Source organism: Taudactylus pleione, unplaced genomic scaffold, assembly GCF_031769625.1.
Source record: "Taudactylus pleione unplaced genomic scaffold, aTauple2 ptg001027l, whole genome shotgun sequence".
NCBI classification, from domain to species: Eukaryota; Metazoa; Chordata; class Amphibia; order Anura; family Myobatrachidae; genus Taudactylus; species Taudactylus pleione.
The window spans coordinates 2,038,076-2,064,702 of NW_028285428.1; the positions used below are offsets into that span (position 1 = coordinate 2,038,076).

The following is a 26,627-nucleotide window of genomic DNA, read 5'->3' on the forward strand; positions in this document are numbered from 1 at the left end:
TCACCACAAGATGCAAACTATTGGTGAGCCACAAAAACAGGAAGACCAGATTAGAGTTTGCCAAACAACATCTAAAAAAGCCATTACAGTTCTGGAACAACATCCTATGGACAGAAGAGACAAAGATCAACTTGTACCAGAGTGTTGGGAAGAGAAGAGAAGGAAAGGAACTGCTCATGATCCAAAACATACCACCTCATCAGTGAAGCATGGTGGTGGTAGTGTCATGGCATGGGCATGTATGGCTGCCAATGGAACTGGTTCCCTTGTAATTATTGATGATGTGACTGCTGACAAAAGCAGCAGAATTAATTCTGAAGTGTGTCTAGCAATATTATATGCTCATATTCAGTCAAATGCTTCAGAACTCATTGGACGGCGCTTCACAGTGCAGATGGACAATGACCCGAAGCATACTGCAAAAGCAACCAAAGAGTTTTTTAAGGCTAAAAAGTGGAATGTTATGCAATGGCCAAGTCAATCCCCTGACCTGAATCCGATTGAGCATGCATTTCACTTGATGAAGACAAAACTGAAGGGAAAATGCCCCAAGAACAAGCAGGAACTGAAGATATTTGCAGTAGAGGCCCGGCAGAGCATCACCAGGGATGAAACCCAGCGTCTGGTGATGTCTATGCGTTCCAGACTTCAGGCTGTAATTGCCTGCAAAGGATTTGCAACAAAGTATTAAAAAGTGAAAGTTAGATTTAGGATTGTTTAGTTTGTCCCATTACTTTTGGCCCCTTAAAAAGTGGGAGACACATACAGAAACCGTTGTAATTTATACACCGTTCACCTGATTTGGATGTAATTACCCTCAAATTAAATCTGAAAGTCTGCAGTTAAATCACATCTTGTTTGTTTCATTTCAAAGCCATTGTGGTGGTGAATAGAGGCCAAAATATGAAAATTCTGTCAATGTCCCAATATTTATGGACCTGACTGTATATATATATATATATATATATATATATATATATATATATATATAAATAAAAACTTACCTACCTCCAGGGGACCGATGATCGGTCCTTTGCCTCCTGTGTCTCCGCTCAGCTGATCGCTGGGATCCTGCTCTATTACCCCGGCATCTGACTGTGCTGTAAACAGTCATCTTAGTTTACAGCACAAATCAGATGCTGGGGTCACAGTGCAGGAACACTATGCATGCGGTAAGTGTCGGGATGTATCGCATTCAAAATGTGATGCTTGATATATCCCGCCCTAGGTGATGCCCTTTCAATGCTGCCCTTACCAATGGCAGGTGCGCATGGCAGTGGAAAAGTGTGGAAGGGGGCTGAGGGATAGTGAATGTGGTGGAGGGGCATGGAAATCCCCCAATGTATTATAGCCCCCCATAATATGACCCTGCCCGTTTCTCTTGCTTACGGCCACTGCACACATTCTGCTGCAAATCCTCAATCAGAAATGTAGATAGGTAGGTCCCGAGTACAATTCATTGCTCCATAAGCTGTTACTTGCAATAAACCATTAAAACCAAACCAATTTTTTATGTTCAGTTAAATACACAACACAACTACCTAGTGCAACACAATTAGAATTTATGATAAAAAGAACAATAACTTAAAATGCAATATATTTACACTGAGTGTTTGATAGAATGAATAAATAGAATTTATTGGGACGTAGGGTCCTGGCGGCTCACCTTTTCCTGTCAGTTACGCCTGTGACAAGGAGGGTGTTAACCCCATTTTCTTTGCTTCTATGACGATAGTCCGAACAAGGAAATCCGTTCTCTAATTCCACACGTACAGTAATCTGTGCTTCAATTTGAAATCTGAAATTCAAAATGAATCAATATATTAAGTGCTAATGTTTTATCAACAGCACATAGCTTTACTGAACAAAAAGGAATTGTATTGCCATTACAGACATCATGACATATTTCTTCTAAATCAAAATAATTAGCAGAATAGATGTGAAAAGAAATGCACAGTACATTGGACACAGAGGATGAGAATATTCCAAATCAAAAATGCATTAATGAAAAACTCATCCTAATTAGGAATTTATACTTTGCAATTCTTGCTGGGTTTGTTTTATTATTTGTTTTCATCTTTCGAAGTGGTTGCTGAGTTCATGCAGTATTTAGGAGGCAATTTATCAAGGCTTACACCATGCAGAAACGTCTGTTTCCATAATATTTAGGAAACTGTAAGTACTGGGTGTTACTATTCCCTGCGTTAGGCAAATTAACGCAGAATATCGCAGTCCCATAAATCTCAAGGAGGAGTGCGGTCTGGAGAAACTTATTAAGCTTCTCAGAGTTTGACCTTGATAGATAATGTCCCCCTATGTCCCCCTGCTATGGCAAATGCTGGCTGAGACCGGTGATGGGTACTGGAAATACGGGGGACCCCAGGCCGATTTTATAAAATTCTTTAACACTTTATTTACACTGTACACACAGAAGCACTGCATAGATTTGACTGATCTTGCTTGTTGGTTTGTGTTTGCATTCAGTAAATCTCCGAGTTGCAAAATCAGGGAAAACTTGCACGGGAATACAAACGCGGCCAGACACGATTCTTAGTAAATTTACCCCTGGTACTCTGGGCCTGATTCAGACCCGGTCGCAAGCGCTGAGCCGGCTCCGTCGTGCGCATGCGCGAGACCTGGATAGCGACGGGCAATCCGTCGCTTCGGGTCTCGCACCAAAGGGGGCGTGCTGTCGATGTTGAGTGACAGCACGCCCCCTTTGGTGGGCGGGCCGGGGGGGGGTGGCTGCCCAGACGGAGGCGTTCCCATGATGTCAGTGGGAGAGCATTCGGCTCTGTTTGAGCTGAAAGCTCTCTGGGGCTTGCGGCCACGAGACCCTACCACAAGGGTCTCGTCGCAAGCCCGATGGTCGTGATGTTCTTGACCATCGTGACCATCATCTTGGCCGCTCGCATTAGCTGTGGGTGGCAACCTACAGCAATGCGAGCGGCCAGGAGGCCACTCCATTAAAAAAAAAAAAGACCACCCTGATTCAGAGCGAGCGCTCTGTCAGAGCGTCCGGCTCTGAATCAGGGCCTCTATGCTGTGTGGGACGGGCCTCCTGGTGGTGAACAAGGAGAAGTACATTTTATTCCTAAAATGCAGCTGGTCATGGGTCAATTTGCAGTAAGATGGCTGATTAAACCACTACACCTTCAACATGTTTTGCAAGAGTGAGTGTCATCATTATCTCAGGCAAAACAGGATTGCATAATGGGTCAGAGTAACGAGCACAATAACAGCTACAGATGTACAATATATATAACTAGTAAAGTCACTGCGGCCAGTACGAAGGGTTAATGCTTTATCACAATGACATGTTTATGAAGCCATCCGATTTTATCCCTGGAAATGGATCTTACATGTCTTGGGTCTTAAGACGAGTGCATTTCATATGCAAGAAGTTAAATTAAACACCCGAGCCAGTATGTCTGACTACGGGCTGTAGAGGGTTACGTTCTTGTTACTAGACAGTTATAGACAATAGGGTGAGTTGGGTCAGCCTATAGGAAGGATGCTGGGGGGTGGGGTTTCAGGGACATTTCAGGGAGATCGTTCTAGCAGCCATTTTAAGTCATTTTCCTTTGGTTTGTTCCCCGCCCACTCTCCCTGTTTTTTTTGGAGTTTTTTTCGATTTCTGAGTGGTGTCAGCTTTGGCATTTGGTGGGAAAGAATGGTTGCAGTCGACATCTGTCTATGGAGCTTTAGGTGCCCTCCCCCCCAATACATGGCTTAGGCTGATTCTTCCCTACTGGGGTCAGCGGTACCATCGCTCCAGGTGAGCTCATGTTGTGTCCTTGGGGCGGGAGGTGGATACCTTGGGCGCTGTAATGGGCTGGCTGGCCGCCTCCCATTTTGGTACGGGTCAAGTATGGAGTGACAGTTGGTGGATCTTGCATTGTGGGGCCGTTCTTTCGCTGCCACCATTCTTTATCTGTCCTTTCCTCTTAGTCATTTAGCATTGTTAGCATTTTTTAGTATCTGCTAGTTTAAATAGCCATTTATAGTTTTAAATAGGAAAATAAATAAAAGGTGACCTTCCTTTCCCCTTAAGCAAGTCTCAGTGTCGTTATATCAATATTGTTATGGTTACTGGTTTGCACTACACTGGGAGTGGGAAGACATACATCTGGTGATGGGGAGTTTATAAGCCGTAGTGACAGTAATTGAGCCCATTCCCATATCAAACAGGAAATAACCGTGCAGATAATACCAAAGGCACTTTCCACCTATAGTAAAAACCTAAACAGAGTGCAAAAAGTTAGGATGAACTTTCTAAACAGTGATACACCATGCGGCATTAGCAAACAGTAACAAAGATGGTCGGATGTACAGTAAGCTCCTCATTCCATACAGAGGTGCAATCCATTTCACAATTTCCCTGCCTCAGTTTTCTAGGCACCTTACAGAACAATGCTGTGCTGCTGGGGACCCTGCTTCATCCATCGTGTAACTGGAACAGTTTATTAGTGCCAGTCGGTATGAGTCTGTTATAGGGTAACCACCTTTTTATGTTCAGATTCCTGGACAGGGGCTGTGGCCGGGGGTGTGGCCAAAACCTCAGTAGGGTTTTACAACTATTTTATTTGTCATATTTCACGACATTTTCTTACCGCTCTAATAAATACAGAAAAATTTATTTCTTTTAGCATCAGATTCGCAAAAACGCATACTTACCTACTCTCCCGGAAGTTGCGGGAGGCTCCCGAATTTTTGTGTAGCCCCCTGCACCCCTGGAAGAGTGTCCGGATCTCCTGCATCTCATCAACTTGGGCAGGATGGGAAGATAATTGCAGGGAATCGCAGCTCCGTATGGGGGGGGAGGGGGACGAGCTAAATGACAAGAAACTGTCAATTAGTCACGCCCCCTCTACACGGTCCCGCGATTCGCAGCCTAATGACATAGGAGCCCAGCCCCGCCCCCCCAGAAGAGGCCAGCTGCGACTCCTTTCCGGGCTTCTCCCGAAGAGGAGATATCAAAAGTCACCCAAGTATGGGAGTACACCTCCCCTCAGACTGACACGTGACATGACACGTGTAGTACATAATTACATTGCATCCCCCATATTACCTGTGCTTCCCCCCTTCAACCCCCCAGATAATGTCACTATATATGTAGGCAGCATACAGAGGCAGGCTATATATATATAATTTGTTTTCCTCCTGGCTTCTCCTGCACTTACGGCACATTGCCTTGGGGGATATTGCATTTGCATAATACCCATCCAGGTGTTGAAGGGAACTACTGTACAGTCTAATATTATTATTGAATTACAGGTTGGAGAAGTACAATCCAGTGATGTACTTTTATTTTTCATCCACTAGCTCTTTAATGAAGGCAGCCATTTTACCTACATTCATATCTGTCCCATGTAAAATATTAGGTCACATTTGCATTCAAGTGGCAACTGTCCGAACATATCATAATTGTAATTAATATCATATTGTCTTCGCATTTATAGCCACCCCCAGACCATCAGAGTTCACCTTTCATTCAAACTTAGCGCACGTAGCAGCATCTATTGGCGGTCGCCTGTCTGTGGCGTTATGTGGATGCAGATTCAAACTCCTCCCCTTGTGTACATCCCTGCGGCTGATTGTGCAAGGACTGAGACGCCCACTTTTAGAGACCGTGCTTGCTATAATACCGGTTGCTGCGTCCTTACACACCACCATCAGTCGTACCATTGAAACTTACACCAGCCCTATGGCAGGTGCTTTTCTCTGTCTTACTATAGTATGCGAAGGCTGGATAAGCGTGAGAATCACTAAGATATACTGCGTTTTTTGCTGTATGGATGTTGATGACAGTCTTGTTGCTGGACAGATTAAAGGCTGTCTGGTCAGCTGGTTGGGTGAGCCAATGATATTGCTTGAAGGAGTGGTCTGATGAGCAGTATATAGTGGCTCGTTTGCATGTCAGACAGCCTCTTGTTTTCGGGATCTTTGAAACAGTATCAGGCTGAGTAGTTTCCCCCTTTTCTGTATATTACTTCTACCTTGTTATTCCTATTTCATGCCTTTTATTTCCCCACCAATTATATACCTTACCACTGTGCCATCCTTTCATTTATACACACTGTACAGGACGCTCTGCCCCACCCCATCTGCCTCCTTTCCATGCGTTCTTACACACCACCCCTCTGCGCGAGGGCTTATTTCTACCACCTGCATCGCTCAACCCCCCCCCCTCCTCCTCCACTTGATTGGGCTCCCTCTTGGCTGCAGGCCACGGTTTAATCCCCGGCAGCACAATGCGGCATCACGCACCTGTGGGAGCTTCCGCGGCTCCCGCTGGCGCTCATTTGCCTTTATCCAGCACCCCCCCTTCACCCTCAGCCCCGGCAGGGGGTGCACTCCCACCGGCGCTCAGTTCCCGGCGGATCAACCGTTCACCCGCGCCAGCGGGTGCTTCCTCGGCGCCCGCTGGCGCCACTTCACCCTGCTCCCAAGCCCCCCTTCATCCCCACTCTCGGCGGGGCGACGTCTCCTGTGCCCCGCCGGTTGTTGTCTGCCCCCGCCGCGAGCCCAGCTCCTTCCAAGCCCTTCCACCCGGCTACCCCCCCCCCCCGCGTGTGCGGGTCCCCCGCGCTTGGGGGGCCCCTTTTTCTTCCCCACAGCAGCTATCCTCCTCCCCTTCTTGTCCGGCAGTCCCGGCGGCCATTTCCTATGGCGGCCATTTTGAGCCCACCTTTGCAGTGGGAGCTCAGCATCAACATGCAGCCTCATGCGTTTTATGAGCTGCGTTGGCAGCTGTATTTCCACTGCTGCCCTCAGCCAGCACCCTTTTTCATTTTGTTCTTTTCTTATCCCCTGCCACTTCCTCCAGCCTTCCGGTGAATTAGCAAATGTTTGCCCTCGGACGGTGCGGGTTCCGACTCCGGATGCAGGAAATCCATTTTCTTATTCATTGTTTTGTCGTGCCGGCACTGAAAAGGTCGGTTTAGCGTATCATCTGGACTGATTTCTCTTCATGCGTGCTGGAAGGAGTGACGTCTGTTCGGACCTCCACTGTTATGCGCAGTCTCCTTTTTTCCGGTTTTAGGGATTATAGTTACATATGACATGATTCTAGGTTTTGTGTCCTTTGTCTGTTGGAGATCGAGATAGTCATGTTAGCAGGTTATGGTTGTTTGGTTGGTTTTGTAGTGTAGTGGGAAGTGGACCGCATATCATTCTTGACATTTAGGGTTTGAGTTTCAGTGGAAACATATATATATAAAAAAAAAAAAAACTTAAAGTGACTGCTTTTGTAAGTTGTTTGCTTAAATTGCGGGTTGTTTATAGGTTTACACAGTTGTAGGGAGCACTTAGTTGTTGGGGATAGGTTACTGTTTCAATTTAACGGTTTAATAATTTGGCCTTCAGTGGCAACTTGTGCCGCCAAATTTTTACCAATGTGGCTAGCTAGCTAGAATTTTTGGTTTACAGTTGGTCGGAAATTTTTCTGCGCGGATTATTCGATGCAGGTTTTACAAGTAATTGTTTATTTTGTAGCCTTTCCCAGTTGTCGTAGCCGTATATACATATGGCCAGCACTTCTGAGTTTTGGAATTAACTTCTAGTGCGACAGAATTGGTTTTGGCTCATGCCATCAACAACCGAAGCTCATTCTTTTTGCGTTTCTGCATTGTTCAGTTTTGTGCGTTCACTTTCCTAATGTTAGATTCCGAACATACAATTTTGCACTGCGGCCCTTAGTTCCAAGGATATCCCGGCCGTATCGCCTGCCTGGCAATTTTGGCGAGCTTATGGTGCTCATCCACCTTCGGTGGGTAAGTTTTTCATTACTCGCTTTACTTTTTTGTTTGGTACCATCCGTGCAGGGTGGGTCCAAAGCCCCTGCAGCGGCAGCGACAGTGGGTTTCCCATGCCATATAAGCTCAAAGGTATTTATACAAACCCAGTCATTTATTTCAGGCCGGGTCGGGGGTTTCCCGCTCGCGGCGTTTCCTTTTGGCCCGTTTATGCGCAGCTTTTTATACGTTGTGCGCAGCTTTTTATACGTTGCTTGCGTCCGGGGTCAAGTAGCTTCCGACGGTTGCGAGTCCTCGCTTTCACATTTGAAGTTTTCAGCTGCCTTTAGTTAGTTAATGCCAATAAGGCATCTTCATTGTTAGGGTTTTTGTATAAGATATTGTTTTCAGGATACCAGTGCTGTCTTTCCAAGTTTTCAGGTTTGTTTGGGTTCGTTTCTATGCTTCAGCTTCTAGTACTCAGTTCCTTCAAATGGGGGCAGCTATTGGCGCAGCGATTGCGGATGCATTTCCTTCAGAGTTTGAATGTTCAAACGTCTGCCTATGAGACACAACTGTTGCAGCTTGAGCTAGTTGCGCACCTGGCGCCAACCTGAAACGTTGTTTACCAACCAATCGCTGAACGACTAGCGTTCAACAATTGGGGGGTGGTGAAGGGATTTTTTAATTTTTCCTCCCGGGTGCCTTGATCTGGCCCAATTTGGTTCACGGGTAGGTTTTTTAGTTTTTCCCCTTCACTCGGGTTACTTGTTTCCCCTATTATGCATCCCTGCTAGTTAGTTGCTATGTATTTTCTTAATGTTGTGTCGGGATGGTTCGGGTTTGGTGTGATGCTCATAGTACGGAACTTTGTTGCTCACTGGGATTGCAGCAGTTGACAGTTTGGTTTGAGAATGATGTGCGAGGTTTGGGATAGAGTTCGTGCTTGATTTTCTTGTGGCCTCGGTGGCTTGATAGGATGTGCCTGACTAAGGGGTGTTGCCTGTGAGGAGCAATGATGTGCTGCAGTGGAAGGTGGAGTGATCGTTCGTGGTGAGAAATTTTTCTGTTGGGTTATAAGCCGAATGGAAGGATTGTTGTGATTTGTATGGTGCATAGTTTGACCTGGTGAATGTTGTGTAGCATGGTGCGTTTGACACAGCATGGAAGAAGATATAAATGGGGTGATAGTTCATGGTGAGAAATTTTTTCGGTTGGGATAAAGGCCGAATGGAAGGATTGTTGTGATTTGTATGGTGCATAGTTTGACCTGGAGAATGTTGTGTAAGCTTGGTGCGTTTGAAAGGGCAAGGTAGTAGGTGAACGTGTCAGAAGCCTGTTTGACAGAGCAGGGAAGAAGGTGAATTTGTCAGAAGCCTACCATGCTGTGTCATTGGGTGGCTTGGTTGTGAGTCATGGCTTTTAGTTGGTGATTTAACTCGTCATTTCAATCCCGATGGATTGCATTTTGCTCATTTGGATCTGTTTGCTTATTATGGAATTCTTGCTCCGGCCTAGGTCGTTTTGGGTGGCGGGCCAGTTTTCCGTTGGAGTCTGGCTTTGGCGGGAGTACGCTGCAGCTCAGTGGCTTTATGTGGCGCAAGATACGTTGTGGGGGCACTTGCCCTCGATGAACCTGGCGAATTTGTCCGCTTTGTGCGGGTGGACCCGGGCGCTTTTGTACGAAAGCATCTAGGATTGGCCCAGGAGGGAAGTGGGACCCTCACAGCGTTAGTGCGTCTAGAGAGGGGACGTTTCAGTCGTTCCCCCGAGTATTGGAGCAATGTAAAAGCTAGAACTGAGTCTGCAGCGTCTCTTTGCCACCCTGGTTAGGTTAATTAATTAATTATAAATAAAAGCTATGACCTTTTAGCCAAGCTCTTGTTGTCTGTGTCGTTATTTATTAGTTTAAGTTAGGTAAGCTATCCAAGGTTGTTAAGAGTTTAGAAGCAATAAACCAATGTATGTCTTATAGTATGCGAAGGCTGGATAAGCGTGAGAATCACTAAGATATACTGCGTTTTTTGCTGTATGGATGTTGATGACAGTCTTGTTGCTTGACAGATTAAAGGCTGTCTGGTCAGCTGGTTGGGTGAGCCAATGATATTGCTTGAAGGAGTGGTCTGATGAGCAGTATATAGTGGCTCGTTTGCATGTCAGACAGCCTCTTGTTTTCGGGATCTTTGAAACCCACCATCCCACCCGTTACTGTTTTTGTTGTGTCACACTAACTTTTGCTTCCCACTTTCAGGGGAGGCACAGCATGGCGGTAGTACGCTGCAGCTCAGTGGCTTTATGGGGCACAAGATACGTTGTGGGGGCACTTGCCCTCGATGAACCTGGCGAATTTGTCTGCTTTGTGCGGGTGGACCCGGGCGCTTTTGTACAAAAGCGTCTAGGATTGGCCCAGGAGGGAAGTGGGACCTTCACAGCGTTAGTGCGTCTAGAGAGGGGACGTTTCAGTCGTTCCCCCGAGTATTGGAGCAATGTAAAAGCTAGAACTGAGTCTGCAGCGTTTCTTTGCCACCCTGGTTAGGTTAATTAATTAATTATAAATAAAAGTTGTGACCTTTTAGCCAAGCTCTTGTTGTCTGTGTCGTTATTTATTAGTTTAAGTTAAGTAAGCTATACAAGTTTGTTAAGAGTTTAGAAGCAATAAACCAATGTATGTCTTATGGCTACGGCTGTGCGTTGAGAACACAGCAACTCATACTTGCCGACATTCAGCTCCCTCCTTCCGGGAGGGAGCTGAATGCCTGCATTCTGTGGGGGGCGTGGCCGGGCTATGATGCCATTTTGGGGGCGGGACCCTACGATCGCGTCATCGTGGCCCCGCCCCTCTTCACAATGCCGGGAAAAAGGCATTGCGAAGCAGGGGGCGGAGCCACGATGACGTGATTCAGCGCGAATCGCGTCATCAGGCCCCCCGCAGCTGGGTTTTTTACTAGTAGTCTGGGGGGGTAGGTGGCACCCGGGAGGCTTGCCTGCCTTTCCGGGGGGTCGGGAGCGGCACCCGATATTCGGGAGGCTCCCGACCAAATCGGGAGGGTTGGCAAGCCTGCAGCAACTTAAATTGAGAGGATGGCGACACACCTATAGCACGGACACTAAACAGACCATTTTGCGTTCATTACTTGCCACCTTCCTGTTCAAACAGCGCATTTTGTGGCCCATCAGTGATGGTTTTATGATCAGGATTAAGGGGTCTAGTTACAAAGCAGTGTTAGGAGACAGAGTGAAAAGTGATAAGGTGCCAGCCAATCAGCTCCCAACTGTCATCTCACAGGCTGTGTTTGAAAAATGACAGTTGGGAGCTGATTGGCTGGCACCTTATCACTTTTCACTCTAACACTGCTTAGTAAATAGACCCCCATAATCTGGTAAATGTAAGGCATATACGGTTTTTATTTGACCCAGACATTTGTAGTGTCTTATTGGCTATTTAAAAGAGGACATCTCTTCTTCTAAACAAGGATCTCTGCTTCCAGGACATTGGGAATCTGAGGCAGACTTTCTTTCCAGGTTTCATTACTAGGAGGCCTAATAGTGACCTCTCTGTAGTGGGACAACATAATTCATACCGTCATTTACACATGCCCCATCGGGATGAAATATGCCTTGCCCTGTGTGCCCATAACATGCGCCAATTTAGCCATTAATGCCTATTTTAAGTTGAAACTCTGCATTTTTCCATGGCTCACAAATTGGAACACTTGGGAGGTACAATTAAAGTACCCCTTTATGTTCTGTATATACCTACTTACAATGTTGAACACCATGAAAGCCAACGTGAGTCCTTTATAACCCGAAAAAAAAGCAGGGGGGCAGTGTTTCAGGGGTCTCCTGCTTCCACATTTTAAGGTTTTTCCATGCTGATTCTTTGCTTAATATTTGCAGGCTTGCGATCAGTGATAGCATTGCACACGTCAAAATGTCAAATCCATTTTATTTTCCTAAAATTTTGCTTGTTGGAGCCTATTTTAAAAACCAAAGGTCATCTAGACTGCATGCCAGATTAATTAAGTGTATAATTTAATTATTTGTGGTGTTTTATTTCTATTGGTTTGCGTTTGCAAATAAATGGACTTCACCATTTATATCTCTAAGCTGTATAACTTCCATGTGATACCACTTTCAAATTTAAGCCTAAAACCCAGGTTTTTTGCACGTGATCCCGCATCAACCTGGGTCTGGCGTAAGCCTGAAAGGTGCAACCCGGGCCGACAGTAACAGGTCCGGGACCCTCTTCTTCTCCTGGGACTTGTAACCCGGATCAAGTGTGAGAGGTGCGACCCGGATCTTGATGACCCGGGTCACACCTAAAACAAACTGATTGGACAGGGACAGTGGCGCTTAAAGATTAGATAGTCTCCAAGCACCTACTGGACGGGATGCAGTCAGAAAGCTGACGGTCAAAATGTGGACCGCCGGTTTCCCGCCAAATCCCGGCAGGGTACTAATGACTGGCATCGAAATCCCTGTCATTATACCTACGCCTGGAGCCCGACGCCCGGCATACCAAACAAAGGCAAGCCGGGTGGCAGGCACGGACAGCCGCGGGGGTGAGGGTAGGGAGGGGGGTTAGGCACCCCCCCTGGGAGACTTAGGTTTAGGCTGCGGGGTCGGGGTGGTTAAGTTTAGGCACTTAGGGGAGGTTAGGGTCAGGCACCCCTAAAGAAGGGTTAGGGTTAGGGGGGGGGGAGTAGGGTTAGTTTATACTTACCTTTTTAGCTGTCGGAATCTTCACTGCTGCCAGTCTTCCAGCGTCGGGATTTGAACCGACGGTATTTCATACCAATTCCTACTGAATGATGGAAGATCTGAATCACTGCAAGACCTGGGTCCGGTGTGAAGGGCAGATGACCCTGGAACAACCTGGGTGGTCCCCCTAAGTGTGAAAGGGGTAGTCCGGTTTCAACCCGTGCTCGGGGTCCCGGGTCCAAGCTAGGTTAAAGCCGGGAATTTAGGCTTGAAAGTGGTATTACAGTGTTATACAAGCAGCAGCCATATAAATAGCTTAACAATGATGGTTTCAGCATTGGATGCTAATAGATTTGTTGTGACTGATCGCTAAGTGGTGAGTTTGAGTGAGTGAAAGAGAAAACACTCAGAGAAGTGTTGGTTTATATTTCCATTGTATGCTGGCTCACTTCAACCACTGTCTTTACATGGATAAAGCGCTAAAATAAGGTCTCACAGTGGTTATATCCAGTGGCGGATTTCACCAGTAAAAATCCGCCACTGCTCATCACCCCAGTGATCTTCCAGTCCCGCGTAATTCCCCCCCCCCCTGGTGCAGGATTGTGACCGAGTACTAACTAGTGCGGGGCAGGCACAGCAGGGAGCCGGTGTCAGGCCCGGACCCTGGGCCTGATTCAGACCCGGTCGCAAGCGCCGAGCGCTCACAACCGGGTCGATGGTGGCCCAATGTGCATGCGCACGACGGAGCCGGCTCCATCGTGCGCATGCGCGAGACCCGGATAGCAACGAGCAATCCGTCGCTCCGGGTCTCGCACCAAAGGGGGCGTGCTGTCGATGTTGAGTGACAGCACGCCCCCTTTGGTGGGCGGGCCAGGGGGGGTGGATGCCCAGACGGAGGCGTTCCCATGAGAACGCCTACCGTTTGGGGGCGGCCCCACTGACATCACAAGTGATGTCACAAGGGTCTCGTCGCAAGCCAGATGGTCGCGATGGTCTTGACCATTGTGACCATCATCCTGGCCGCTCGCATTAGTTGTGGGTGGAAACACACAACAATGCGAGCGGCCAGGAGGCCGCTCCATAAAAAAAAATATAACACCGAAGCCCCGTAGCTGGCAGCGTCAGGCTGCCAGCAGCCCAGGGGAGGACCTCGCAGAGGACAAGGACTTTGCGGGACCTCGCCAGAGGAGTAAGTATTGGTAAATACCAGGGAATTTTTTGTTTGTATCACAGTGATGCTAAACAAAAAAATCTGCTAGTACTTGCCTTCGTTGGTAAATGGGGGTCTCTGCCTGCTAATCTCACACAGCAGTCTCAGGTCAGGGGGAGGAAACTGTGGTACTGCCAGTTAGTGTAATCAGCAGTAAGAGCTTCAAGCAGGAACAGCCCACGCTGTGCTACTCACTGGCCATAATGTGCTTCTAGGGGCCGCAGACTATGAAGCCTTAGAGGCTTTTACTGCAGCTGCACATGAGCAAATACTGAGTGACACCAGCAATTAAGGAGCATCCTACTGTATCCTGATAAAGATATCTAACAAAGTAGAAGTAAATTATACTGTTATAAATGCATTCTGTTTTTTTTGTTTTTTTTTTAAAGTACAGTAGTGGCCTTTACTAATGTCATAGGTTTCATTTTCCACCTGACAGCATCTGAGACCATTTATCTTTTAAACACTATAAAAGGCTTAATTATATAATTATATCCTTTTATAGTGTTTAAAAGATAAAGCCTGGTTTCAGCTGCTGACAGGTGGAAATTGAAACCTATGACATTAGTAATGAAAATTATGGTAGAACACTAAGCCACTATTATATATAAAAAAAACAATCAGTACAATATATATATTTATAATTGTTTCTGGTGTGACCTATTTATCACCAGCATATAATATTGCTATAGTGACCCCCGAACTTCCCTATCCATAGCACACACATATGATTCTGAGTGGGGCGCAATGCTAATATTCGCTCATATTGTCAATGCTTCTCAACTGCGCAAGCATCTAAGTCACTAAAAAGTCGCACAGCGCAGGCGCATAAGCGATTGAGACCTGCAATCTCAGAAACATATTGGAAATGTTAAGTTAAGAGAGTTTTCTGTTAGTTATCATAACTCTATACTATAGCCTAAAGCGATATAAGGGGAATCGGTATGATATAAATCCCGACAGTGGAAGGCCGCATTGTACAGAATGCCCACAGCGGTAGTACTCTAACCTACCCCTTCCCCCTCGAAAAGGGGGCGTGGCCTCGGGTAAGGGGCATGGCCTAGGGTAAGGGGGCGTGGCCTCGCGGCCCGAACCTTGTGCCCGGCCCGTGTAGATTATGGAGAGTGGTGGAGGGTGCCGGAGGTGCGGGCAGTGCAGGCTCCCTCACTGTGACAGGAGCCGAGTGCTGCACTTAATGATACAGTGCAGCACCCGGCTCCTGTCACTGACGGGAAAGACTGCACCATGGTGTCACCCCTCGGCGGGTGACACCAGAATGCGGCCCGCATCCCCCTTCTGACGCCACTGCCCTAACCCTAACCTCCCCCCTAGTGCCTAACCCTAACCTCCCCGCGGGGTGCCTAATCCTATCTCCCCCTCCCCGCACCCTACACCTAACCCTTGCAGAGGTTGCCGGACCCTAACCTCCCCCCCAGTAGTACCTAACCATAACCCCCACTTCCCCTAGCCTATCCCTAATCTCCCCCCGGGGGTAGCTAAACCTAACCCCCCCCCTTCCGCGGGAACACAGCTTTTACTTACCTGTTCGCACAATCGAGATTGCAGCGATTCGAGATGCCGACGTTGGTATCCTGTTCACCTTCAGATATCGGCGTCGGCATATTGCCGGGCGGCGGGATTCAGCCGGTGGTATATCGACGCCCCGCATTCTGTCAGCATCCTATATAAGGTAGGTTATCTGTATGTGGTGTACTCTGTGCAACTAGCAGTAGCTAGGCAATTGCAGCCCCCTTAAGTCTAAAGGTGCCCACACACATACCGACTTTTCATCCAATTTGGCCAATTTCGACGAATCGTGACGACAGATCATGTTAAAAATGGCCAAATCGTGAGTATCTACTCTTGATCACGAAGCTGATTATCGTCCCCGCTCTTTGTACCTCGCATCTTCAGATCTGCCGTGCTGTAGGGCAGATTAGCCAATCTGGGTTACAATGCACTGGCTGCAAGATAGATCTTAAATCAGATTGGACATTTTTAACTTAAAGCTAGGAGCCGCAACTGGATATATTCCTTTAAGATTGCTGTTGAATAAACATAAAGCATAAAATGGAATACATTTAGATTAATATTCAGCCAAATACAAATGTTACTTAGCCCATAATAAAACCAATACAGGAAAAAACAGTATTGATAAGGCTTGAAGCAAAGTAGCAAAACTACCAGCACTTTACAATTGATGTTGCTCTCACTTTGGTTTAGCAGACTCATTTGGCCCCTGATGTCTCTACAATTTGACATACTTGGCTTACAGAATGCTGGAGCATACTGAGCAATACAGTTTGATAAGATGTTATCAAGACAAACATTATGTATTAGGGTCAACTGCATCCAATGTGGAGTTCCAAATAATTGATTTAAAGCTTCCTCCAAAATTGTTTTATATATATTTAAAAACGAATATTTGGTTTTAAAAAGATAAGAGAAAGCATCTTCATATACGGAACAGTAGGTAATACATTACGTTTTAATAGCAAACAGAAGCAGCAAAGTACTGTAGAGTACTGAGAAACAGGTAGCGGGCTGAATATAAAATTACAGAAAATCTAGCTAGAGAAAGAGGACCTGGCAGAAAGCGCAGCAGCAATCTGTAAAAATATGAATATGTATGGTAAAGTAAATCCCACTGGAATATCACCGCTCAATACCATGGATTTTTAAAACAAAAATATGCATTCATTATTATTTTCTTGCCCATTTAAAAATTTTTTTTTACATAAATATTAACTTAACATTTTATTATAAAGATTGATGTAGCTACTTTTTAAGTATATATTTTTTTATTTATCTGTTCCCCTACAAGCACCCATATAGTCTATGGATTCTCAATCTCAGTCAATTAATTTGTGCATGTGATATTTGTACTTATACTTGTAATTATTTAAATATACAATGTATATACAGACATATACTGTGTATATATATATATAGATATATATATTTATTCATTTTTATGATATAATGACATATAATTCTATTTATCTTGTATTTTATTGTAAGCAAAACAAGTAATTTATTGCAAAAGAGATCAACAAGTTGGTATATTCTAACCCAGGATTGGCCAACCAGTCAGAGGCAAAGAGACAAAAAATATCTATAGTTTAGCTAAAGAGCCGATAGCACAAGGCCACGCCCCATTTTTGTGCGCACGCCTCTGTTATGACATTTGCAGGAGCATGACCTTGTGTCACACACCCGTTTTTAGTCCCGCTGGGGGCGATCCCAGCACAATGAAAATACACACAATATAGAAAACATTGAAAAAGCCACGTTTACATAAAATATACATAAGCAAGCCAGATCCACATTACACAAACATAAAAAAACAGTTCCACATAACATACACAGAAACAAGCCAGATCCACATAAAATACACAGAAAAAAGCCAGATCCACTTAAAATACACAGAAACAAGCCAGATCCACATAACATACACAGAAACAAGCCAGATCCACATAAAATACACAGAAAAAAGCCAGATCCACATAACATACACAGAAACAAGCCAGATCCACATAAAATACATTTTACATCCAAAATACATTGCAAAAGAAAGATTCACATAATACACACTTCAGCCCCTCTATGTGTCACTCCATCCCCCTCTCTTGCCATTCCAGCCCACATTCATGTGTCATTGCAGCCCCCGACCCCATGCCACTGCAGCGGCCCCTTATGTGTCACTCCAGCTATCTTCATCCCACCCCCCGGAGTTATTTCAACAGCCCCACTCTGCCCCCATAAGAATGAAAGCAGGCATCATCCCCACAGCTCTCAGGAAGTAGTGCCCATTATGCAGTGCCCCTTGTAATTTTGCCCCTTATGCAGTGCCCCTTGTATTTTTGTCCTTATACAGTGCCCCCTGTATTTGTGCCACTAATGCAGTGTCTTCTGTCAGTGGCGTCACAAGGGGGTGCGGTCCGCACCCGGGTGTCACCCACCCGGGTGCAGACTCCCCCTCACGGACAGGAGCCAGGTGCTGCACTGTAGCATTGAGTGCAGCACTTGGCTCCTGACACTGAGGGAGCCGGCCAGCACTGCACGCAGGTACCTCCTGCCCCCCCCCCCCACAAGTAATAGGCACGGGGGTTCGCAAAGTCAATCCCCCTTTTTGGCCGCGTGCGGCTGTGCCACACGCTCAGCGTCTCTCCCTGGCCCGGGTGACACCACTGCCCCCTGTATTTGTGCCCCTTATGCAGTGCCCCCTTTATTTGTGTCGCTTATGCAGTGCCCCCTGTATTTATGCCCCTTATGCACTGCCCCTGTGTTTGTGCCCCTTATGCAGTGCCTCCTGTAGTTTTGCCCCATATGCATTGCCCCCAGCTCAGTACTTACCTGACCGGTTTGGCTCCGGCCCCCATTGCCTCTGCCTGGATCCAGCAGGTGCGTGGGACAGGCTCCTCACATTGCGGTTGACGTCATGATGTCACCCGCGCACTGCATAACTGGGAACGCTGGCCTCTGAAGCCTCTGACAGCATCAGAGGCCAGCGTTCACAGTTACAGTGGGGGGGAGAGCTGCATCACCTTGGCATCTGGAAAATGTGCTTGGAGGAAATTAGCAACTGTCAGTGCAGGTGCAGTGTGACAGTTGATCCTCCAACTAACTACTCTTCTGTTGGAGCTCTTCCTGTCCCCAACTGGCACATATCAGCCTGTGCCTTCAGATCAGTGCAGTTTTAAGCACTGGAAGACATTCTGAGCGAACTTGCTTAAACCAAAATTTCAAAATCAGAAACTCCACGGCCTACTTGTTGGGCACCATGTAGACCTCCATGGCCATGACGAACTTCAAACATAGCCAAAAACCTAATCCTGGTCAAACTACACCACCATACCAAATTTGGCTGTGCATAAAGGACAAACAGACAGACAAGACAGACACACACACTTTCTCGCTTATTACATACAGTAGATGATGCTATTATCGTAATTCATTTAATTCCTTAGTTTGATACTATTTACGTTATAAGTCCAAATGCATCGGTTACATACAAAGAAAATATATATAAAATATTCATATAATGTATTGATCATATTTATGAGCTACCTTATAGTGCTACCACTACAGCCATGGCCAAAAGTTTTGAAAATTACACAAGTATTGGCTTGCACAAAGTTTGCTGCTTCAGTGTTTTTAGACCTTTTTGTCAGATGTTACTATGGTATACTGAAGTAACATTACAAACATTTCATAAGTGTCAAAGGCTTTTATTGACAATTACAATAAGTTTATGCAAAGAATCAATATTTGCGGTGTTGACCCTTCTTTTTCAAGACCTCTGCAATTCGCCCTGGCATGCTGTTAATCAACTTCTGGGTCACATACTGACTGATGGCCGTCCATTCTTGCCTAATCAATGCTTGGAGTTTGTCAGAATTTGTGGGTTTTTGTTTGTCCATCCGCCTCTTGAGGATTGACCACAAATTCCCAATGGGATTAAGGTCTAGGGAGTTTCCTGGCCATGGACCCAAAATTTCGATGTTTTGTTCCCCGAGCCACTTAGTTATCACTTTTGCCTTATGGCAAGGTGCTCCATCATGCTGGAAAAGGCATTGTTCGCCACCAAACTGTTCTTGTATGGTTGGGTGAAGTTGCTCTTGGAGGAAGTTTTGGTACCATTCTTTATTCATGGTTGTTTAAGTAGGCAAAATTGTGAGTTAGCCCACTTCCATGGCAGAGAAGCAACATGAATGGTCTCAGGATGCTTTACTGTTGGCATGACACAGGACTGATGGTAGCGCTCACCTTTCCTTCTCCGGACAAGCGTTTTTCCAGATGCCAATCTGAAAGGGTATTCATCAGAGAAAATAACTTTAACCCAGTCCTCAGTAGTCCAATCCCTGCAATTTTTGCAGAATATCAGTCTGTCCCTGATGTTTTTCCTGGAGAGAAGTGGTTTGCTGCCTTTCTTGACACCAGGCCATCTTCCAATAGTCTTCGCCTCACTGTGGGTGAAGATGCAATCACACCTGCCTGCTGCCATTCCTGCGCAAGCTCTGCACTGGTGGTGCCCCGATCCCTCAGCTGGACGTTCTTGGGCTCCCTGAAGCCTTCTTCACAATTATTGAACCGCTCTCCTTGAAGTTCTTGATGATCCAATAAATGGTTGATTTAGGTGCAATCTTACTAGCAGCAATATCCTTGCCTGTGAAGCCCTTTTTGTGCAAAGCAATGATGACTGCACGTGTTTCCTTGCAGGTAACCATGGTTAACAGAGGAAGAACAATGATTTCAAGCTTCACCCTCCTTTTAAAGCTTCCAGTCTGTTATTCTAACTCAATCAACATGATAGAGTGATCTCCAGCTTTGTCCTCGTCAACGCTCTCACCTGTGTTAACGAGAGAATCACTGACATGATGTCAGCTGGTCCTTTTGTGGCAGGGCTGAAATGCAGTGGAAATGTTTTGGAGATTAAATTCATTGTCATAGCAAAGATGGACTTTGCAATTAATTGCAATTCATCTGATCACTCTTCATGATATTCTGGAGTATATGCAAATTGCCATCATAAAACCGAAACAGCAGGCTTTGTGAAAACCAATACATGTGTCATTCTCAAAACGTTTGGCCATGGCTGTAGATTATTTATGTTATAACTAAGCCAACTATATATAGCCTCATTGATGATATACGTTTTATGTTAATGAATTTGAATGTTAGCAATTGTAAATAATGTAAGGAGGCTATGGAAATTAGATTTGTTGGCTTTGAAATACTATATTCAATTGACAGTTATTGGCAAAAGCCATTTTCTGTGGGCAGGGCCGCAGAAAGGGGGGGGGGGCGTTTACTAATTACCAGGGCCAGAGCTTGTTGCCACTTCCCCTTTTACCCGTCAGCAGCAGCAGCCTCTGTCCCCTGCCAAGCACATGCTCAGGGGCATATGTATAACGGGTGCAGGGTGTGAGGGAAACACGGGACACCGCACACCCTGCACCCATAATAATACTTACCTCTCCGAAGTCCCATGTCGGCGCGGGCGTGTGGCACTGTAAAACGACTGGAAAATGGCCACAGCAGCCATTTTCCCGTCACTTGTGCATGCGCAGTACAGGGAAAATGGCCCCCGCAGCCATTTTCCCGGTGACTTGTGCATACACTATAGACTCTGGGCACACTCTAGTGCCCAGAGTCTATAACTACGGCGCTGGCCGCGCACAGCTCAGTGTGCTGCCGGCCGCCAGACAGAGAGGAGGGGGCCCATGTTGGAGACTGCACACGAGCCCCTTACTCTCTAGAAACGCCCCTGCACATGCTGCTGTGTGCTGGGCTGCGGTGAGGTCAGGAGGCTGATGCCACCGAGCAGCTGTCTCCTCTGCCCCTGTGGGGGTTTGGGGTCAAGCGATCACACTGATCACCCCCCCACACACACACTGGATTTGCCCTTGGCTGAGGAGCTCATAGCACTTAATTGACCTTCATTATAAAGGACCCGTAGCAGATGGAAATCTGTTGATCACCTGAGGAAGTAAATCATCCATATTATGTACTTTGAGTGAAGCCATGCTGCAGCCTGAACACTGAGGTGCCTTATGGAAGCTGAGACTCATTGGTGTAGAGTTTGTATGTCCTTCCTGTATTTGCGTGGGCTTCCTCCCGGCCCTTTAATTTTTTTCCCAGCAGTAAAAGAAGACATACTGGTAGATGACTTTACTTCTAACTAAGAGACAGACCCTAGTGTGAGTATGTCATTTAACTTTGACCAATGGGGCAGGAACTCTTGTGAATAATTCAAACATTCTCCGGAAAGCACTACATAAATTGCTGACGCTATACAGATAAACTGAAAGACGTGCACTATCTTCACATTACTAACTACTGCCATTTTATGATTGCGATCATTCCCTGACATTTCTTTTCCAAAGTATGGTTCTGCAATATGTGGTTTTCTCTTATTCTAGTGAAATTTAATAAACTGAGGCTTTATCACACAAGAAGCTCTCGACTATCTGGATAATTTCTGGGACACATTTTGGGACAATGAGAAACCCCCCATTAAGAGCACACTTGAGATCATTCTACTAAAGTAAAGAGGCAAAACAAGCATGTTACTTTGATACATTTAAAAACATAGGGAATTAAGTAACATATTAGATATCGCTCCTTACCGTTAATCGTTAATACCATTGCTAGAGCGGCATTGCTACACCCTCTGCTCCTCAGACTGTGCCAGCAGATTACCCATGTTATATAGTAGCATTGTCATTTACTTGGCACAGTCCGGGGCAACCTTGACCAATTTGGTGCCCTAAGATTTTAGCTGGTTCCCCCTCCTCCCTCCACCACCTACAAGCAGCATTACACTAACATCGTACAATGGGTAAAACATTTTTAGATGAAGCCCCATAAAATGCAGTTAAACCCACGTATCAATATAATATATTAATGATAATTATAAATAATGGAAACTAGTAGAGTTGCAAAGTATATAAAGCACATTTATCAATTATCCCTAACTAAAGGTTACCATGAAAGCAATCTCTTAAGAGAACTTATATAACACAGATGTACTCAACCCCATGGGCTGCATGTGGTCTGCAATGCCATGTTCTGTGGCCAGAGGAAGCAGGATAGATATAGGGAGAGACTGAACGTAAATACTACCTGACTTCCCTGTATATGACCTGTCCCACATAGCACTGGGGGCCTGATTCAGCAATGAACGCACAGATGCAGACGCACGCACCCGCCCACTGCGAGAATATGCTCATGTAGCAGCCACCGCCTTGTAGTCCCCCCTTTGTAGTAGTTCCCCCCCCTTGCTGTGCCCCCAGTGGAGGTACCCCCCCATGCAGTGCCCCAGTAGTAGCCACCCCCTTGTAGTAGTCCCCCCCTTGTTGTGCCTCCAGTGGAGGTTACCCCCCCATGCATTGAACCAGTAGTAAGCCCCCCTCCGAGTAGACACACATGTATTAAAAATAAAAACACTTACCTGAATCCCCGCTCCGGCTGCTGCCATCCGCTCCTCAGTCCGTCCTCCGGGCCGGGCCGCTCTACATTATGGGAGAGACGTCATGACGTCTCTCCCATTACCCACTGCGGGAGCTGGAAAGCTCCAGTCCGGCTCCTTCAGTGGGCGCAGTAGCCAATGAGAGTCTGACTGACTCTCATTGGCTGCTAATCAAAACAGACACATAGCTGCCGGCGCCGGCGGCTGTGTGTTTGTCACTGTGTAGTGCTGACCAAACTCTGTCGGGTCAGTGCTACACACGCGGTGCAGCAGTGTCACAGAGACACAGTCTGCCCACGGCCCGCATGGTCGCAGCTGAGGTGCCCTCCACTATGTGGGGCCCTACTCAGCTGCGTACCATGCTTAATGGTAGAATCGGCCCTGGCCATGGCCAAAAGTTTTGAGAATGACACAAGTATTGGTTTTCACAAAGTTTGCTGCTTCAGTGTTTTTAGACCTTTTTGTCAGATGTTACTATGGTATACTGAAGTAATATTACAAGCATTTTATAAGTGTCAAAGGCTTTTATTGACAATTACATTAAGTTTATGCAAAGAATCAATATTTGCAGTGTTGACCCTTCTTTTTCAAGACCTCTGCAATTCGCCCTGGCATGCTGTTAATCAACTTCTGGGCCACATACTGACTGATGGCCGCCCATTCTTGCCTAATGAATACTTGGAGTTTGTCAGAATTTGTGGGTTTTTGTTTGTCCATCCGCCTCTTGAGGATTGACCACAAGTTCCCAAAGGGATTAAGGTCTGGGGAGTTTCCTGGCCATGGACCCAAAATTTTGATGTTTTGTTCCCCGAGCCACTTAATTATCACTTTTGTCTTATGGCAAGGTGCTCCATCATGCTGGAAAAGGCATTGTTCGTCACCAAACTGTTCTTGTATGGTTGGGAGAAGTTGCTCTTGGAGGATGTTTTGGTACCATTCTTTATTCATGGTTGTGTAAGTAGGCAAAATTGTGAGTGAGCCCACTCCTTTGGTAGAGTGCAACCCCACACATGAATGGTCTCAGGATGTTTTACTGTTGGCAGAACACAGGACTGATGGTAGCGCTAACCTTTCCTTCTCCGGACAAGCGTTTTTCCAGATGACAATCTGAAAGGGTATTCGTCAGAGAAAATAACTTTAACCCAGTCCTCAGTAGTCCAATCCCTGCAATTTTTGCAGAATATCAGTCTGTCCCTGATATTTTACCTGGAGAGAAGTGGCTTCTTTGCTGCCCTTCTTGACACCAGGCCATCCTCCAAAAGTCTTCGCCTCACTGTGGGTGTAGATGCGCTCACACCTGCCTGCTGCCATTCCTGCGCAAGCTCTGTACAGGTGGTGCCCCGATCCCCCGTTCTTGGGCGCCCTGAAGCCTTCTTCACAATTATTGAACCTCTCTCCTTGAAGTTCTTGATGATCCAATAAATGGTTGATTTAGGTGCAATCTTACTAGCAGCAATATCCTTGCCTGTGAAGCCCTTTTTGTGCAAAGCAATGATGACTGCACATGTTTCCTTGCAGGTAACCATGGTTAACAGAGGAAGAACAATGATTTCAAGCTTCACCCTCCTTTTAAAGCTTCCAGTCTGTTATTCTAACTCAATCAACATGTCAGAGTGATCTCCAGCCTTGTCCTCGTCAACACTCTCACCTGTGTTAACGAGAGAATCACTCACATGATGTCAGCTGGTCCTTTTGTGGCAGGGCTGAAATGCAGTGGAAATGTTGTTTTTGGGATTAAGGGCCTGATTCAGACCCGCTCGCGAGCGCACAGCACTCGCAAGCAGGTCGATGGTCCCCCACTGCGCATGCCGAGGCCGGCTCCGGCGTGCGCATGCGCGAGCCCCGGAGCAAGAGAGACATTCTCTCGCTCCGGGACTCACTACAAAAGGGGCGGCTGTCGATGTTGATCGCGGGGGGGTGATTACACAAATGGAGGCGTTCCCGAAGGAACGCCTGCCGTTTGTGGGCGGCCCCACTGACATCACAAGTGATGTCAGTGGTGAGCTTCCAGCTCTATTAGAGCCGGAAGCTCACTGGGGCTTGCAGCAGACGAGACCCTACCACAAGGGTCTTGTCGCAAGCCCCGATGGTCGGGACCATCACGACCATCACCTGGCTGCTCGCTAAAGCTGTGGGTGGTCACCCACAGCTTAGCAAGCGGCCAGAAGGCCGGCTTATAAAAAAAAAAGCCGCCCTAATTCAGAGTGCTCTGAAAGAGCGTCCGGCTCTGAATCAGGGCCTAAGGGCCTGATCCAGACCTGGTCGCAAGCGCTGAGCGCTCGCAACCGGGTCGATTGTGGCCCACAGCGGATACACACGACGGAGTCGGCTCCGTCGTGCGCATATGCGAGACCCGGCTAGCGACGGGCAATCCGTCGCTCCGGGTCTCGCACTAAAGGGGGCGTGCTGTCGATGTTGAGTGACAGCTCGCCCCCTTTGGTGGGCGGGCCGGGGAGGTGGCTGCCCAAACTGAGGCGTTCCCGAGGGAACGCTTGCCGTTTGGGGGCTGCCCCACTGACATCACGAGTGATGTCAGTGGAGAGCTTCCGGCTGTTAGAGTTGAAAGCTCTCTGGGGCTTGCGATGAACGAGACCCTACCACAAGGCCCTTGACCATCGCTACCATCATCATGGCCGCTGGCTATAGCTGTGGGTGGCCACCCACAGCTATGCGCGCGGCCAAGAGGCTGCTCCAAAAAAACAAAAAAACCCGGCCCTGATTCAGAGCGAGCGGCTCTGAATCAGGCCCTAAGTTCATTATCATAGCAAAGACAGACTTTGCAATTAATTGCAATTCATCTGATCACTCTTCATGATATTCAGGAGTATATGCAAATTGCCATATAAAACCTAAACAGCAGGCTTTGTGAAAACCAATACTTGAGTCATTCTCAAAACATTTGGCCATGGCTGTAGATTATTTATGTTATAACTAAGCCTCACTGATAATGTAAGGAGGCTATGGAAATTAGATTTGTTGGCTTTGAAATAATATATTCAATTGACAGTTATTGGCAAAAGCCTTTCTCTGTGGGCAGGGCCGCAGAAAGGGGGGGGGGGCGTTTACTAATTACCCGGGCCAGAGCTTGTTGCCGCTTCCCCTTTTACCCGTCAGCAGCAGCCTCTGTCCCCTGCCAAGCACATGCTCAGGGGCCTATCTATAATGGGTGCAGAGTGTGCGGGGAACACGGGCCCCTGGGTCCAGGGGGGCCCCTCACCGCACACCCTGCACCCATAATATTACTTACCTCTCCGAAGTCCCACGTCGGCGCGGGCGTGTGGCACTGTAAAACGACTGGAAAATGGCCGCGGCGGCCATTTTTACCCGTCATTTGCACATGCGCAGTACAGGGAAAATGGCCACCGCGGCCATTTTCCCGGCGACTTGTGCATACACTATAGACTCTGGGCACACTCTAGTGTTCCTGTATTTGCGTGGGTTTCCTCCCGGCCCTTCGATTTTTTTTTCCAGAAGTAAAAGAAGACATACTGGTAGATGACTTTACTTCTAACTAAGAGACAGACCCTAGTGTGAGTGTGTCATTGAACTTTGACCAATGGGGCAGGAACTCTTGTGAATAATTCAAACATTCTCCAGAAAGCACTACATAAATTGCTGACGCTATACAGATAAACTGAAAGACGTGCACTAACTATTGCCATTTTATGATTGCGATCATTCCCTGACATTTCGTTTCCAAAGTATGGTTCTGCAATATGTGGTTTTCTCTTATTCTAGTGAAATTTAATAAACTGAGGTTTTAATCACACAAGAAGCTCTCGACTATCTGGATAATTTCTGCGACACATTTTGGGGCAATGAGAAACCCCCCATTAAGAGCACACTTGAGATCATTCTACTAAAGTAAAGAGGCAAAACAAGCATGTTACTTTGATACATTTAAAAACATAGGGAATTAAGTAACATATTAGATATCTCTCCTTACCGTTAATCGTTAATACCATTGCTAGAGCGGCATTGCTACACCCTCTGCTCCTCAGACTGT

General features: G+C 46.6%; 1 protein-coding gene across 1 annotated transcript in view; it reads right to left on the bottom strand.

The window, feature by feature from the left end:
• The window catches only part of OSBPL6 (oxysterol binding protein like 6), a 295,064-nt gene that overhangs the window by 238,124 nt on the left and 30,313 nt on the right, over positions 1-26,627 (bottom strand). The window contains exon 2 of the mRNA XM_088461219.1: positions 1,667-1,798. The gene's annotated coding sequence lies outside the window, so the exon portion shown is untranslated. The remainder of the gene's footprint in view (positions 1-1,666; positions 1,799-26,627) is intronic.